General features: G+C 35.4%; 1 pseudogene across 1 annotated transcript; it reads left to right on the plus strand.

Moving 5' to 3' along the window:
• Positions 1 to 1455: 1455 nt before the first annotated feature.
• Positions 1456 to 13069, plus strand: LOC143622884 (kinesin-like protein KIN-5D; annotated as a pseudogene). Its single transcript, XR_013151797.1, has 23 exons — positions 1456 to 1622; positions 1833 to 2006; positions 2498 to 2627; positions 2716 to 2874; positions 3201 to 3656; positions 3716 to 3813; positions 3896 to 4052; positions 4131 to 4200; positions 4278 to 4354; positions 4515 to 4547; positions 4624 to 4704; positions 4785 to 4896; positions 4977 to 5063; positions 5159 to 5334; positions 5795 to 5956; positions 6048 to 6155; positions 6233 to 6391; positions 6482 to 6565; positions 11578 to 11783; positions 11866 to 11967; positions 12240 to 12349; positions 12483 to 12634; positions 12890 to 13069. The product of XR_013151797.1 is annotated as a kinesin-like protein KIN-5D (transcript).
• Positions 13070 to 16871: the final 3802 nt, after the last annotated feature.

A 16871-nucleotide genomic window follows, 5' to 3' on the forward strand; every position in this document is an offset into this window, starting at 1 on the left:
CTCAGTTGATTTTATATCATCTTCATTCTTTGCAAATGAGGTCACACATATTTGATTTAGACATTATGTGATGGAGTAATGGTGGAGTAGTGAGGTCTATTTCGTGAGGACCACGATGGCTAATTGGTTACTAGTGGGAGAATGGTGGAAGACCTTGAATATATTTGGAGAACGTGATGGACATTTTGATGACTCATGAACAATAATTCAAAACAAATTAGGTTTTGGCACATCATTGATAAATTATAAAAAAAGTTAATATAAAATTTGCATGAACATATTACACTTCTCTAGCAAACAATTGTTTTCTGTTTATTTATTTATTTATTTTTGTTTTTTTTTCCTTTCAAAAAAGGTAATTCAAAGTTATGATAGTTGTAAACCAACATTGCTACACACAATATAAGATATCCACGACATCCAAATGCAAGATAATTAATGGCACAATACATAAGCATAAAGTCGTGAACACATAGTAATGTTTCATAAGAGACAAATTGGTTGAAAATCTACATATATGTGTACAAGATAAGTGAACTTTTCAACAATTATGCATTGCATTATAAGGCTACTAAGAGCATAAACCCCATAACAAGTCATGTAACACATCAACAACACTTGAAATACCCTCCCACAATTTTTTCTTAAGCATCACCTTATCTCATAAATTTTACATGTTTTTTCATAACCACTTTAGATACGGTAATAGATTATTTAATTTTAACACCATATGAAAAAGTACATTTATAATAACTTTATTAAATTTCATTAAATTAATTTAAACATGACTTGAGTTCTTTTGTTTTCAAACTAGTAATATGTGTATGCATTATAGACAACAATAATATATAAATATTACAAACCTTTATTACATAAACATAATATAAATTTTATTACAGGGATAAATAAAAAATAAAAATAAATAAATTAAATGCTACACACACTTCTGGTTTGTCTAGACAACAGACATTGTCGCACAATAAGACGTACATGAACATCGTCGTCTTTCAATGGACACCGTTACACACAAGCTCATGGACTTCTAGAAACACTCGTTCCAGCCTTTCCAATTATCTTACTAGTTACAAAATTATAACTGAAAATCTGAAAATATTTTTTGAACTATCCATTCTATTCTAAATATTTCTAAAAATTCCTTTAAATTGTACTATTATTCAAAACGATATCAATCAAGAACAAATACACAAACTAATTACATAAATACAAATACATATACGAACATAACGTATATAGACCCACCAATAAATTAACCATATTCAAACAGTCAAACCTACCTAAAACGCTAGTCATGACTCCTTCAAGTAAGCTTCTTTCTTTCAATTCAATTCTTTGTATAACGCCATCAAGTTTCAATTTTTATTACTGTTTTTCCCTCTTAACAATCACTACAATCCAAACCCACAATTCTTTTTCGAATAAAAAGGTATTATTCATCGCCAATAAGCTGTTAAATTGCCGGCCGTGGTTGTTCAACTACTTAATTATCATCAATATTCCAACTTGGTTTTCGTTAATTTCAATTAGTTTTCATCAGGGTATCACCATATTCATCCGGTAGTTTGTTTCAGAGTCTCATGATCATTTCCCATGACACCCATCATGTATGCACTCCAAGTGTTTGTTAAAATGTCCCATCCAACTTTTTTTTTTAATTTTTTTTCATAAGTTCAATAGTTTTGACTTTTGGGTTCATTTATGTTGTTGTGGTTTGGGTAGTTGTGACTTTTAGATTGCTTGTTTTGTAAGTTTTGTGACGCGTTTATTTGGTTATTTCACTTATTTGTTTACGGTTTTTGTTTATTGATCGAAAGGGAACAAGGGGCTAATCGGGCTTCATTTATGGAGAATACGAAGTCGTATCAACAGAGACGAGGGAGTTTCGTCCCTTTGTCGCCAACACAGATGTTATGGTCGAGTGAAAATGGCACATGCAATAAAGATGATAAAGATAAAGGTGTCAATGTGCAAGTTATCCTGCGTTGCAGGTCTGTTTCGAGTATTATAGTATCTTTTATAGAGTTGGGTGATTACCGTTTGTTAAAAAATGCCTGCTGGGATTTTTAGGTGCATTTTTTTTAACATTCTACTTTTTTATAATTGTATGCTTTTAACTACAACAAAGTGAAATATGATAAATTACATACATATCATGATCACCATAAAATGTTTGAAATATCTAAAATGTGTAAAATCATGATGATACAAATCCCATAAAGTAAGTTTATACTTCATAGTTCATAGCATACAAAATGTATTTAATATCAACATGTACATAAAAAAAGTTTACTGAAGCTACTAGAAATCTAGAATGAAGCAATACTAGACAAGTTAAAGGAAAATAGAAACAAAAACTGAAACTTTTCGAGTTTATTATTCAAGTATACGGTTTTGGTAATCGGTTCGCTATCACTTTATACCATATCCGTGCCATAACTTGTTATTAATATGAATTGTCTCACAAATGTGTGGTTTTCAGGCCACTTAGCAATGATGACGTGAGGTCAAAGGTACCTGTTGTGGTTACTTGTAACGAGGATAAACAAGAAGTGATTGTTAGCCAAAACATGGGTAATAAGCAGTCAGATAAAGCCTTTTGTTTCGACAAGGTATGATTCTTAATTTATGTTTGTCTAATTATCCAATGTTATTGGGCATCCATTTGAATCTCAATTATAGATATATTTGTATGTATAGGTGTTCGGTCCGGGCTCAAAACAAAAGGATTTGTATGATCAAGTGGTTAGCCCGATTGTTAAAGAAGCTCTTGAGGGCTATAATTGGACCATTTTTGCTTATGGGCAAACGGGTACTGGAAAAACTTATACAATGGAAGGTGAAGGTGGAAAGTTGAAGGTATTACTCTTGCTAAAAAGTCCAACACTTTGATTTTTTAGGTCAAAGACATCACACGTTAACATTGGACTCAGAATGTTGTAATTGCATACATTTAAGTCATTTAACACCATTTTTTCACACACACTCCTTCGTCATAAACACTAATGTCATTATTAGTTTCTCCTTTTCATGTTTAAAGAATCAGTATGTAATTTTATGGTTAGTATTTTTTCCTGTTGACTTCACAAATGGTTCGCTGAATGTTCAGTTCGTTTACAAGCCTTACTTTGCTACCTTTGTTTGTGTTTCATTCAGTTTAACTTTTTTCTATTGTTTATAAACAGAATGGAGGGTTTCATGAGGATGTTGGAGTAATTCCAAGAGTAGTTGAGCAACTTTTCAACACTCTAGAATTTCAAAATGCAGATTACAGCATGAAAGTGACATATATAGAGCTCTATAATGAGGAAATAACAGATCTTTTAGCTCCTGACGAAAAAACCAAAAAAACCATATCTCTAATGGAAGATGGGAAAGGCGCGGTTTTTATGAGAGGGTTAGAAGAGGAACTTGTATCAAGTGCGGATGAAATATACCAAATTTTGCAAAAGGGTTCTTCAAGAAAGCACACAGCTGAGACACTTATTAACACACAAAGTAACCGATCGCATTCATTATTTACCATCACAATTCAAATTAAGGAAAATAGTTCAGATGGGGTCGAAATAATTAAATGTGGAAAGCTAAATCTTGTGGATCTTGCTGGTTCAGAAAACATATTACGTTCTGGGGCAAAAGAGGTACAAAATTGAGAGTTTTGACTTTTATGGTCAACCCTTTGATTTTATCTTCATGGCAGGGACGAGCTAGGGAAGCTGGTGAGATCAACAAGAGCTTGCTTACACTCGGTCGTGTAATAAATGCACTGGTTGACCACTCAGGGCATGTGCCATACAGGTGACGGTTTTTTACTACAAACATTATATTGTCAAACATTAAATGCAACTTTTTTGGTAAACACAATACCTCAAAACATCAGGGACAGCAAATTAACAAGGTTGTTAAGAGATTCATTAGGAGGGAAAACAAAAACATGCATAATAGCTACCGTGTCACTTTCTATCGACTCTTTGGAAGAAACACAAAACACACTAGATTATGCATATCGAGCTAAAAGCATCAAGAATAGACCAGAGGTTAGGTTGCATTTCTAGAATTTTAAAGTTTTTAGTCATCTTAATCTATTATAATTTCCCTTCTTTTAAATATATCAGGTTAATCATAAGGTGACAAAATCTGTTGCTGTTAAAGAACTCTACACTGAAATCGACAGTCTTAAACAAGGTAAATAAATAAATTATTTTCTGTTGGTTGTTGAGAGTTAATAATTTCCTAATTCTATGGTTGTTTTTCTTCATTAGAATTGCATGCTACAAGGGAGAAAAATGGCATATATATACCACATGATCGTTACATGAGAGAAGAAGCTGCCAAGAAGGTTTATCCCCATATTAATTGTTTTGATTTCATAAATATTTGAGTTAAAGTGTCTTCTAGTACTCAAATGTCAAAATTTCCAATCAGAGTCAGAATCATTATAAATATGTAGTGATATAACTTTGTGTATAATACAACTTTGTTTCATCATTTATTTGTAGGAAATGAACGAGAAATTAGAGTTAAAAAGTAAGGTAAACATTCCTATTCTTTAGTTCCATGCCGCCCTTATCATCATACTATTAAACACCTAGAAACTGATTTTTATAGGAACTATTGAATCTTCAAGAACTGTTGTTTTATCAGCAAAAGCTGACCACAGAATTAAGTCAAAGACTTGAAAATACCGAGGTTAGACCGCTGTTTTTTTCTATAAATTTTGCTATATTCCTCAAAAGCATCCATCTAATGCATAAAATTCTTAACTTCAGAGAGAACTGCAAGAAAGCAAGAAAGATGCATACAAACTAAAAGATAAATTAAAACAATTGAATGAAATGACAAAAGAGAAGGAATATCTTATACTTAATCTTCTTGGATCTGGTAAGTTAAGATATTTTAATATATAATGACAAGTCAATTTAAAATTTCCAAATTCGCTGACATTTTCAACTATAATTTAGAAAAAACACTCACTGAAAGAGCGGCTGAGCTTCATGGTGAGCTTGAGAATGCAACATCGGAAGTATCCAGCTTGTTCGCGAAAATTGGTTTGTATCAACTTTTCTTATAAAGTAGACCCTTTTTTGGTTTTGATTTAAGGACTTGTAATGATATTATTTCTTTTTTTATTTGTGTGTGATAGAGCATAAGAACCACATAGAAGAAGGAAATAAAATGCTAATTCAGAGCTTCCAAACATTATTAGCTCAACATCTTGAAGTTCTTCACAAGATTATTGTTTCTTCTGTAACACACCAAGAGCAACGGTTAAATGCAATTGAAGAACATATGCAATCGTTCTTAACAGAACAAGATAAGGTAAACTATAATTTCATATTTATCTTTACGTTGCTGTTCTATTTTTTATTTCTTTTATACAATAGTTTTTTTAGAAGTGACATTTTTGACACATTTACTTTGGATTTTTTCTTAATAACGGGTCAAACGGCTAAAGTCAAAAAGTCAACCAAAAAGGAATCTGGTCAACTGGGTCAAAAGTTTTGTATTCCAAAAATTAGGTATCCATAGAAAATTCAGCTTTTTGGTCACATCGAACACACCAAGTAATCTTTTCAACAAACAATATTACTGGTCAATCTAACCCAAAAGTTACATGTTTTGACCCAACCCGTCCGACCCACCCATGTTGCTACCTCTGTTACATACTCTAGCTTCCGTGTAACTTTGCACTTGCTTATATAAGCACTTTAAAACATGTCTTTATCTTTAGTTGAGTAAAATTTACTTACTGGGGATATTTAATTTTATCTTTTAATAGGCTGATGAAGAACTTCAAATGCGGGTAAAAAAGATTAAAGATGTATTTTCTGGTGGAATTGAATCTCTTGCTGAACTAGCAACTGAATTCAGTGGACATTCAGAAACAACATTTGACAACATAAATTTTGAAGTAGTTGAGCATTCTTCTGCCCTTACAGAAGTGAGCAAACTGTAAATACTTTAATTGTTACTGTTTTTATAAATATAGCGGGTTTAATTAATATTAAGAATGCATTTATGTTGCTATGCAGCTTCTTAAAGAAGCATCAGTCAAAGTTGGTGACATACTTAATGATTTGCATAGTAACCTTAATGAACAAGAGCAAAGTATAGCTTCATTTTGGCAACAACAGCATGAGGTACACCATTACCTATTAGTCAAATGTCTAAATCCTTGACCCGTTTAGGTTGATTTTTATGATTTTTTGGTAACCAGAGCCAGTTGAGAGCGTATCAGACAACTCAATCTGCATCTAGTAATACAGTTAATTTCTTCAAGACTCTAAGCAAAGATATATTTACGGTGATTCAAACGGTGGAAGAAGCTCGGACTATATATGACCAGAAATTAAGTGAATTTAAGAAAAAGTTTGAGGTATTTTACACTGTTTTTTACTTAAAAAATTTCCACCTTTTATCTTTATGTTATAAGCAAACTTTAATCGTCTTAAATTTTCTTTTTAAGGACTATGCTGATGGTGAAGACAAACAAGTGTTAGACAAAGTGGCAGAACTTTTAGCAAATTCAAATGCTAAAAAGAAACAGCTGGTGTGTAACTTTTCTCTTTTAATTTTTATGATTTCTGTATGCCTTACTGGCAATTATGATTTACGACTCATCTACTTATGAATATAAGCTTGTAAACGAACTGAACGTTTTTAGTGGACAGTTCATGAACCATTCGGCTGGAGGTTCGTTTATTTAATAATCGGATGGGCATGGACTAAATAATTTGTTCATTTAGTTAAATGAGCGAACATGAACACATGTCTTGTTCATTCATGTTAGTGAACGTTTGTTCATTTAAATTCGTTTATGTTCGTTAGTTTACATTTATTTAAGTTGGTTGGTACATTGTTGTTCACATTATTTTTAACTTAAGAACATAAACGAACAAGAACATGTTCATTTTCTTAACAAATGAACACAAACAAGAAAACCCCGTTCGTTTAATTTTTTGTGTTCGATCATTTCTTCGGTTAAAGTTAAACGTGTGACTATTTGTCCGTGTTCGTCCTACTTATGAATGGGTCAATTTGGGTTGTATTTTATAAATTTGGTCAAATAGTGTTAGTTGTATTTAGTTATAGTTAGGGTTTTAGCCCATGTAGTTGGTTAAAGCCCATGGGCCTTTTATGGGTTGAAAGCTAGGGTTTGTGTATAAATAGATGTAGTTGTCTTTGTATTATTTACACATTCAAGTAATAAACATTACTTTCACTACAACCATCTTCTTCTTTACATGGTATCAGAGCTACGGCTCTCGATCCAAACCCTAGCCGCGATCTGACCCGATCCCGAGTTTGACCAGCCGTCACCAGCAGCCTTCAGATCTGAAACAAGCTCCTGCCTTGTTGTTCTGTCCTGTCACGAAATCCTTTTTTTCGACCGCGAAAGTACTGTTCACCGACGAGCGCTGTTCGCCGGAGTACTGTTCATTGCCGGAAGTCACTATTCAGACCGGAAGTTACTGTTCACTGCCAGAAAGTTACTGTTCGCTGCCGGAATTATTGTTCGTTTGCCGGAATTTCTGTTCATTGCCTGAAAGTTACTGTTCGCTGCCGGGATTTATTGTTTACGACGAGTAACTGTTTACGCTGGAATCTGTTCCCGCCCTCCACCCGCACTTGTTACTGTTCACTGTCAATTTTCAGTTTCGTGTATCACTATGGGCGAAAATAAATACATGTATACATTTACTAAAGAGGAGCATGATCTTATTCAACGGCTTCTTAACTCCCAGTTGCCTCATCCTCAAACCAGCTCGGCATATTCAGGTAAACCTTCTAGCCTTGACTTATCATGGGTGATTGATTCTGGAGCCACACATCACATGACTGGGAACCGGGGTATTTTTTCTAGTCTTCAAAATGTTTCCCATGCACCGGTACGTCTTGCCGATGGATCTTCATGTCCCGTTCTCGGCATAGGATCCATCAGTAACTCGGAAAACCTAAAACTGTCTTCTATCCTATTTGTTCCTAAATTTCCTACCAGTCTTTGTTCAGTGAGTCAGATTACCAAACAAAACAACTGTTCTGTGACCTTTTACCCAACTCACTGCGTTTTTCATGAACTAGGAACAAACCGGGTAATTGGTACTGGTTTTGAATCAGGAGGTCTCTATCGTATATCCCCGTTTTCGCATCCTGTAGCAAACTTATGTGATTCCGCTGTCAGGGAGGCTCACTGTCGGTTAGGTCATCCCTCTACAGCGGTTCTGAGGCAAATGCGACCAGATTTACCACTTTCGTCTTTTAATTTTCATTGTGAGTCGTGTCAACTTGGTAAACATACCAAGCGTCCCTATCCCCCTAGGGTGCCCAATCGAGTCGGTTCTTGTTTTGAACTGTTGCATTCTGATGTATGGGGTCCTTGCCCTATCAAATCTACGTTGGGTTTTGAATATTTTATTACCTTTATTGATGACTATTCTCGCACTACTTGGGTTTATTTGTTGAAATCTCGTAGTGAGGTATTTTCCATATTTCGAGAATTTAATGCTTATGTTCAAAACCAATTTAACACCACCATTAAAACTTTACGATCTGATAATGCTAAAGAATATTTTTCCACCGACTTTTCTTCATACTTAAAAACCAACGGCATTATTCATGAATCATCGTGTGCTTATACATCTCAACAAAATGGTGTGTCCGAACGTAAAAATCGTCACATATTGGATGTTCCTCGCACAATCACGATCCAATCACGGTTCCTCATCGTTTTTGGGGAGATGCCGTTCTCACTGCCACATATCTTGCCACATATCTGATTAACCGCATGCCCTCAACCGTTCTTCATGATAAAACACCGTTTTCTGTACTATTTCCCAACGATGATCCATTTCCTCTCGCACCTAAAGTATTTGGTTGCGTCGCTTATGTTCATGACCATCGTCCGAAAACCATCAAACTTGATCCCCGAGCCATTCGTTGTGTCTTTCTTGGTTACTCACGGGTTCAAAAAGGGTATCGATGCTATAGCCCATCACTTCACCGATACTTTACTAGTGCCGATGTCACTTTTCACGATTCTCCTTACTTTCCCGAGTGTTCAACTCCTGTTTCTGACCCGTTTCCCGACCTCGATATACCCACATCTCCCTTCCTCCCCACCATTCCTGTGTCGATTCCCTCTACCGATCCAATCTCTACTGATTCTGACCCACCGACAGAACCTCCGCCACTGCTTTTCACATATGCTAGACGAGGTAAGGGTCAAATATCAGAGACACTTGATTCACATTCAGGTCACAACCCCGAAATACCCTCAGATCCTCCGTCTGCATCCTAACAATCTACACCTCTCACTGATACATCCTTACCCGATCCGACACCTTTACCAGAAGCTACCCCTGATACACCCGTTTATGATCCTCCTGGTGCACCACTACCCGATATACCTATTTCTTTTCGCAAAGAACCACGGAAATGCACTCGTTACCCAATTCAGGACTATGTTGCCTACACCCGCCTATCTCCCGAATCTCATGCGTACACCACTACTATTGATTCCTACCCGATTTCCAAAAATGTGACGAGCGCTCTCGCTCACCCAGGATGGCGAAAGGCTATGGAAGACGAAATTGGGGCTCTAAAGTCCAATCATACATGGGATCTTGAAACACTTCCTAAAGGGAAGCGTATTGTTGGTTGTCGTTGGGTGTTTACGGTTAAACTACACCCGGACGGCTCCTTACACCGCTTGAAGGCTCGGTTGGTCGCAAAAGGGTATTCTCAGGCATATGGCATTGATTATGATGAAACCTTCTCGCCAGTTGCTAAAATGCCATCTGTCCGTATTTGTATTGCTCTTGCTGCCATTAATCATTGGCCGCTCCACCAGCTTGATGTCAAGAACGCCTTTCTTAATGGTGTTCTTGAGGAGGAGGTATATATGGAGCAGCCACCAGGGTTCGTTGTTGAGGAGGAGGCCTCGAAAGTTTGCAGACTACGTCGTTCTCTATATGGTCTTAAACAGTCTCCCAGGGCGTGGTTTGGTCGATTCTCTAGTGTTATGGGACAGTTTGGGATGACTCGGAGTGCCTACGATCACTCTGCCTTCTTTAGACACAAGAAAGGAAAGAGGATTATCGTAGTTGTTTATGTGGATGACATTATAATCACAGGTGATGACGAGGTCGGGATCACCGAACTCAAGCAGTTTCTTCAGTCTCAGTTTCATGTCAGCGACTTAGGTCGATTGAGGTATTTCCTTGGCATAGAAGTTTCTCGCTCTTCACAAGGAATATTTCTCTCCCAACGAAAGTATGTCCTTGATATGTTGACTGAATGTGGCTTACTGGGTTGTAAACCTGTTGATACCCCAATGCTTCCTACAAAGAAACTCCTCCCAAAGGAAGGAGATCCAATGAAAGATCCTGAGCGATACAGACGGTTGGTTGGTAAACTTAATTATTTAACCGTCACACGACCGGATATCTCCTTTACTGTTAGTGTTCTGAGCCAATTTATGGCTGCGCCATACACCGGTCACTGGGATGTTGCCATTCGTGTCTTAAGATATCTTAAGACCTCACCTGGTTTGGGTATATTATACTCTGATCAGGGTCATTGTCGTGTGGGTGCCTTCACGGAAGAAGGAGACGGTCGGATATCAGGGTTCTCAGATGCAGATTGGGCAGGTTGTCCGATTTCTCGACGATCTACCACCGGATATTGTGTGTTTGTTGAAGGAAATCTTGTATCATAGAAGAGTAAGAAGCAACACACGGTTTCCCGGTCGAGTGCCGAATCGGAGTATAGAGCCATGGCAGATGTAACATCAGAGATGACATGGGTACGTCGTCTTCTCATAGAACTCGGGGTTGTTTCTAATGACTTGATGCGGTTATACTGTGATAGTCAATCAGCCATTCACATAGCCAAGAATCAAGTATTTCATGAGAGGACAAAACATATTGAGGTCGACTGCCACCTTATCAGAGATCGAGTAGTAGGCACACAAACTGATCCTCCATCCATTCAACCAGTTCATGTGAAGACAAATTTTCAGCTAGCAGACATTCTAACTAAACCGCTCCGGAAAGCTCAGATAGATTTTATTTGTAACAAGTTGGGCATGATTAACATCTATGCTCCAACTTGAGGAGGAGTGTTAGTTGTATTTAGTTATAATTAGGGTTTTAGCCCATGTAGTTGGTTAAAGCCCATGGGCCTTTTATGGATTGAAAGCTAGGGTTTGTTTGTGTATAAATAGATGTAGTTGTCTTTGTATTATTTACACATTCAAGTAATAAACATTACTTTCACTACAACCATCTTCTTCTTTACAAATAGAAAAGATTAGCTAGACGGAGTCAAATGTGCTGAAAGTAGCCTATCTTTAATGAATATAACCTCCTAAATTATTTTATCTAAAAATTTTTATCATTATTGTAATAATATCGCTTCTGTAATCATAACTAGTGCATTAATTGACCTGTTTTATTGTTTCAACATGCACAAAAATTTGGCAAACTCGTGTTGACTTGTCACCTTACCCACATGTTTTTCACTTTAGAAATAATGGATTAATTAAGATGTTATATTTGATAGGTTCAAACAGAACTAGATGACGTTAGAAGCTATATTGGCAGCGAAACCTACGTGCTTCATAACAAAATGTCAAACGTGCATGCTTTGACTTCTTCCACAGAAGATGAATTTGCAAATTTCTTGGAAAAAACAAAGAAACATTATATTGAGGATGAAAACACAACCCAAATTGGGAAAAGTGGTTTGACATCCATGCTTCAAAACTGGTAAAAAAAAACCTCTCATATAATACATATAGTAAATATATATGTTAAACTTATTAATAATATTCTTACTTGAAATGTAAAGGATAACCAAGGCAAGAATGGGTGACCAACAATGGAAGCAAGTTCAAGAATCTCTAACCAAATTAGAGAAAAGGCATGTAGAATCTGTGGACTCCAAAATCAAGTGAGTTTAAAAAGGTTATTCGTTTGAGTTTTGTGGTCAAAGTTACATTAAAAAACTCAGTATATGTTTTTGAGTGAATGACATTTTTTGCAATTTCTGAATCATCACCTTTTTGTCGGCTTCATCTGTTAGGGTGTTAACTGTAGATGTTGAAAGAAATCTTTTTAACAAAAGAATACTTCCAAGTTTTGTCTTTTTTTTTAACCTCAGCATGTCAACTGAATGTAATCTGTAAGTAAATTGGTTTCTTCCATCATGTTTTTGAAATGCAGGGATGCCCTTGAATCCAACCGAACGGTTTACACTAGATTTTCAACCATGGCTTCCTCAGCACTTAAAGATGTAGATATTGCACATAGCGGTTCTCTCACATCCATTGAATGTAAGACATGATTATCCAAATATTTTTTAAAAAAATGTAAATTTCCCATTCTGCAACATCTACAATAATTACAACAATATTCCATATATTATTGCTATCTTCTTTTTTTTATTATTTATTTTTTGTTTGGCAGATTTATTGAGGTTTAACCATGAAGAAAATGAGGGGATAAATTCCCTAACTAGAATTTCTCGTGATGCTATGAAAGATATGGAGACTGCTCATTCTGACAAAATAACCGAGATCACGAAAGATGTTGAAACGTGCTTGATAAATGAATACATGGTAGTAAATTATCAAGAAAAACTACATTTTTTTATTTAGTTAAAAACTTAAAATCTACCTTTGATCAAATTACTATTTTTAGCAACCAAGTTTTTTACCTTGAAAAGACCATCAAAGTTTTAAAAAACAGGCAGCCAAAATGATGACATTGCGGCTGACTCGAGAGCTTTGACCATGTTGACTTTTTGAAACATTTTTATTCAATTTGCATGAAATATAATTATATTATATGTTATATCTTTTTGTTTGCAACAGGTGGATGATTCTTTGTGTTCAACACCATATTTCCGAAAATTATCAAACAAAGTCAACACAGAAGAAATCAAAACTCCACCATTTGAGGCTTTGTTGGATTCGTTTAGAAAAGCTCAATCTGGAAAGTAAGAAAATGGGGATTTGAATGCAACTTCTAATGGAACTATTAATGGATGTTGAAGATCAGTAGGCGTGACGATTGGTGGGGGTTTTTTTTTGGTTAGCATTAACGGGTAGAAGCTACATCAAGAAAACACATGTTACTATTAAGATCTTGATATTATTATATGAACATATTTAATGTAAGTATAGATATCGATATAGGGACAGGAGCATCACTTCTGATATAAAGTTGCTGAAAGCCTGAAATATATGTTCACAACCTGAATTTATCATGCCATTTTGTTTCTCACTTTATATTGTCACGTTAGCGCAACACTATACCACATTCGACTCCATTATCTTTCACAATACCATGGAAATGGTTATCAATTCACCACTTTCACCCTTTTTCAAATAAAAATAAAAATAATAATATTAATATAACTAAATTAAAACTTAAAATAAAAATAAAGCTACTATCATTGAAAAAAAAGAACAAAGAAAATATACAATTAAACATATTTGTCGGCGATTTAGGCTTGCAATGCCTCCAATTCTTGTTTACAAACGGATGTTGTGTGTTGTTTGGATTCATTGTAGGCAATTCTTTTGAGAAATGATTTGAGTTGAGAGATAGTGGGGTGGTTGATATTTTAAAACGGTTTGAAATGAAATTAAATAAGGTAGTCGGTGGTTAAATGAAAGACATGCATTTCATCGAATACCGCCAACACAACCAACTACATCAACAATTCTATCGGCAAATTGGTTTCCACACCTAATAGTCTTGAGATTAATTTGACAAATTTTTTATTCGTAAACTAAATTGAGATCTAGTTTAATTTTTTAATTTTTTAATTTCTAATAATAACATCCCATCTGACATGGGTAACTCCTACCGTCTCAATGATTGTATAGTAGATATAGCAACTTATTGTTGTAAACATCGAGATCGTGCTACAATGTGTGTAGGATAAAATACAATGCTTAATACCCCACTAAAACGAAGTCTGTAAAACGCTACTTTTCACATAAGTAGGAAAAAATAATATTTAACCTTTTCCTAGTTATTAAAAACGTTATTATTATCTTTTCATAAACTATGAAGTCTCCCAAGAGCGATAAGATACACATTTGTGTTTTAGTGATCACATACTAACATGTAGGTCCCTCAAATTTATGTATACTACTCTAATCTAAAACAAGACGATACTCACAAAACTCACATAATACGTGTTTATTTTAAACTTAATCGTCGCGAATATAGAAAAGGACAAAAAAAAAGGACCCAACTTAAATTTAATAGGAATCATATCTTATTGTCTTTATATAAGTTAATAATAATTTATCTAGAAATACAAACAGATTATAAAATAAAAAAATTAATGTGTTTGCCATAAAAGTAGTAGACAAGGAGACTAAGTTCTGAACCCAACATGCAAACATGCAGTTCGGTCTCTCATTGGGTTCACAATTCAATAGACTTAAGCCCATAACATGTTGTATATCATCGACAAGCCACTCTTAACATATTAATTTTATATTTTAATATAAAATCAGGTTTATTCACTCTTATCTTACAAACAACGAACATATATGTTTTTATAAGAACACAAAAATCCAGTTTTATTGTTTTAATTGCTACAAAACCACTTAATAACAAACACTTAGTCTTCTCATGACAATATCACTTGTTATCAATGAGTTTCTTCGGATAATCTTTTTCTGCTCATGATAATATAGTTCCACGTCTTGCACATATTAGTTTATATGATGTAAAATGGTTTTACGATGCATAATTTCTAAATGTTATGTGGAACTATAAGCACTTTGCTAAGACATTTGACGATAGCATATACTAAGTGACGAAATGGATGGGTTTCCCTATGAGATCGACACTATTATTTGTCGCCCTGAAGTGAGACATGACATAGTCGTCTTCTATATCGTCATTGTAATGAAGATTGAAGACATCCACTTGACATGATAGTTGTAACTTTCATTTTTTATAATACATGAACCCATCATGCATGCATACTCATGGAATTTATTTTTGGAATTCATATTTGTGTAAATAATCCAATTTTATCGTTAGTGGCTTTCTTGGTAGCTTATGCATTAGAAGAAGAACAAAGGGAGTTATGAGTATCATGGGTTATGGGTTTGTAGGTCCAAAAGGTCACCTTTCATGGTGCCATAGGATAAAATAGAAGAGGTGTTCGTCGTGCCTTATCAACTCGAAACCCTAATTACTACGTAAAATAAGAGTATAACATCTACAAGGTTCTTACTTATTTGACAAAACCCTCAAAACTAAAACTATGAGCGTGCTCCTTTCGACATGTGTAATCATAATACTATAAAGTTAAAAAGTATTCGAAATGGAACCAAACCAAACCAAATCGAACTTTTGAAAGAAAGGGTCATAAATTTAGATCATGTTCATCTTGTTATGTTTGAATTTTTGCACACCCAATTTGGTCAACTTAACTCTCTTTGTATATTTATCAACTAGGTTAGATCCCGTGTTACACACGAGTGAAAATATATAAAACTTCATATATATGTGTGTGTGTGTGTTATACATTTTAATAAATTGTAAACGTCATATAATCTACCATTAGACAAAATGGCAAAACTGATCATTTATGTTTTCATGGTTTTTCAATAGTTGTCCTTTGGCAAACTTAATGACTGAATCATGTTCTATGTTTCAAAAATGTATCACTTTACGTCCTTTTGCACTAACTCAGTTAAGTTTTTTCGTTAAATTTGGTCATGTGCAATGCACATGAGGGTATATTTGTAACTTCAAATTTTATTTAATAACAAAAAATTATAGTATACATATAAATTACACACACTCTCTCTCTCCATCTATTTCTCTCACCTCTCTCTCTCTCTCCTGGCCACTTTCACCACCACTTGCCACCGTCACTCTCTCACCTCTCGTTTTTCGGCGACCAGAAGATGCAAGCCCCACCCACCACTTCCTTTCCCTCTCTCTCTCTCTCTCTCTCTCTCTCTCCCTGTTTAATCATTGTGTGATGATCTGCCGGAAGCCTACCGTCGGCACCGTCGGTTTGCATCTCACTATCGCAATTTCCACCGGGTTCCGGCCTCAACTCGCCGCCACCGTCATTTACAACCATTAGATCTACAACCACGGGCCACCCACCTCAACCCGCCGTCACCACCATTATAAACATCAGATTCACAACTGTCAAACCATCCACCTCAACCCGTCCTTAAATGGCCAACACAAATTACCCAGCTATTCACAAACATGATGATCCAATTCGGGTCTGATTTCGGATCTTTTATGCCCTAGTTATTCACATAATCTTCGATTTGTTTTGATTCAAATGTAATTTTTCTTTGATTCGGGTCGGATTTGGTCTGTTCATCCAACCCTTCTAGATATAGAGCTTATAAACTTGTTTCACCTCCATTTAGATATGAACCAGTGACGGTTAAGTCGATTAATTTCTGTTGATTGGATCGACGATGGTGGTGCTATTGTGGTACTTGTGGTTCCGACAGCGGCGTCAGTAACGTGTGGAGGGTGTTTATGAGCTTCTTGGTGTTGGTGGTGATTACTGGGGGTGGTGTGGGGTGGATGGTGCAGTTGGTGGTGGTGGCCAGAGGATGAAGATTGGTGTGTTGAAGAGAGAGAGAGAGAGAGGTTTATATATATATATATTATTTCTTTTAGTTTTAATATAAATATATGAAGTTACAAAATTAGCCTCTTCCTTAATGCATATTGTCAGATTTAACAAAAAAACTAACGGGGTTAGTGCCAAAGGACGTAACGTGATAGGGATTTGAAACATCAAGTATGTTCTCTGACATTAAGTTTGCCAAAGGACGACTATTG

This window comes from Bidens hawaiensis, unplaced genomic scaffold, assembly GCF_021521415.1.
Source record: "Bidens hawaiensis isolate Kalapana, Puna unplaced genomic scaffold, B.hawaiensis_p1.1 tig00003244_1, whole genome shotgun sequence".
In the NCBI taxonomy this organism is placed as follows: Eukaryota; Viridiplantae; Streptophyta; class Magnoliopsida; order Asterales; family Asteraceae; genus Bidens; species Bidens hawaiensis.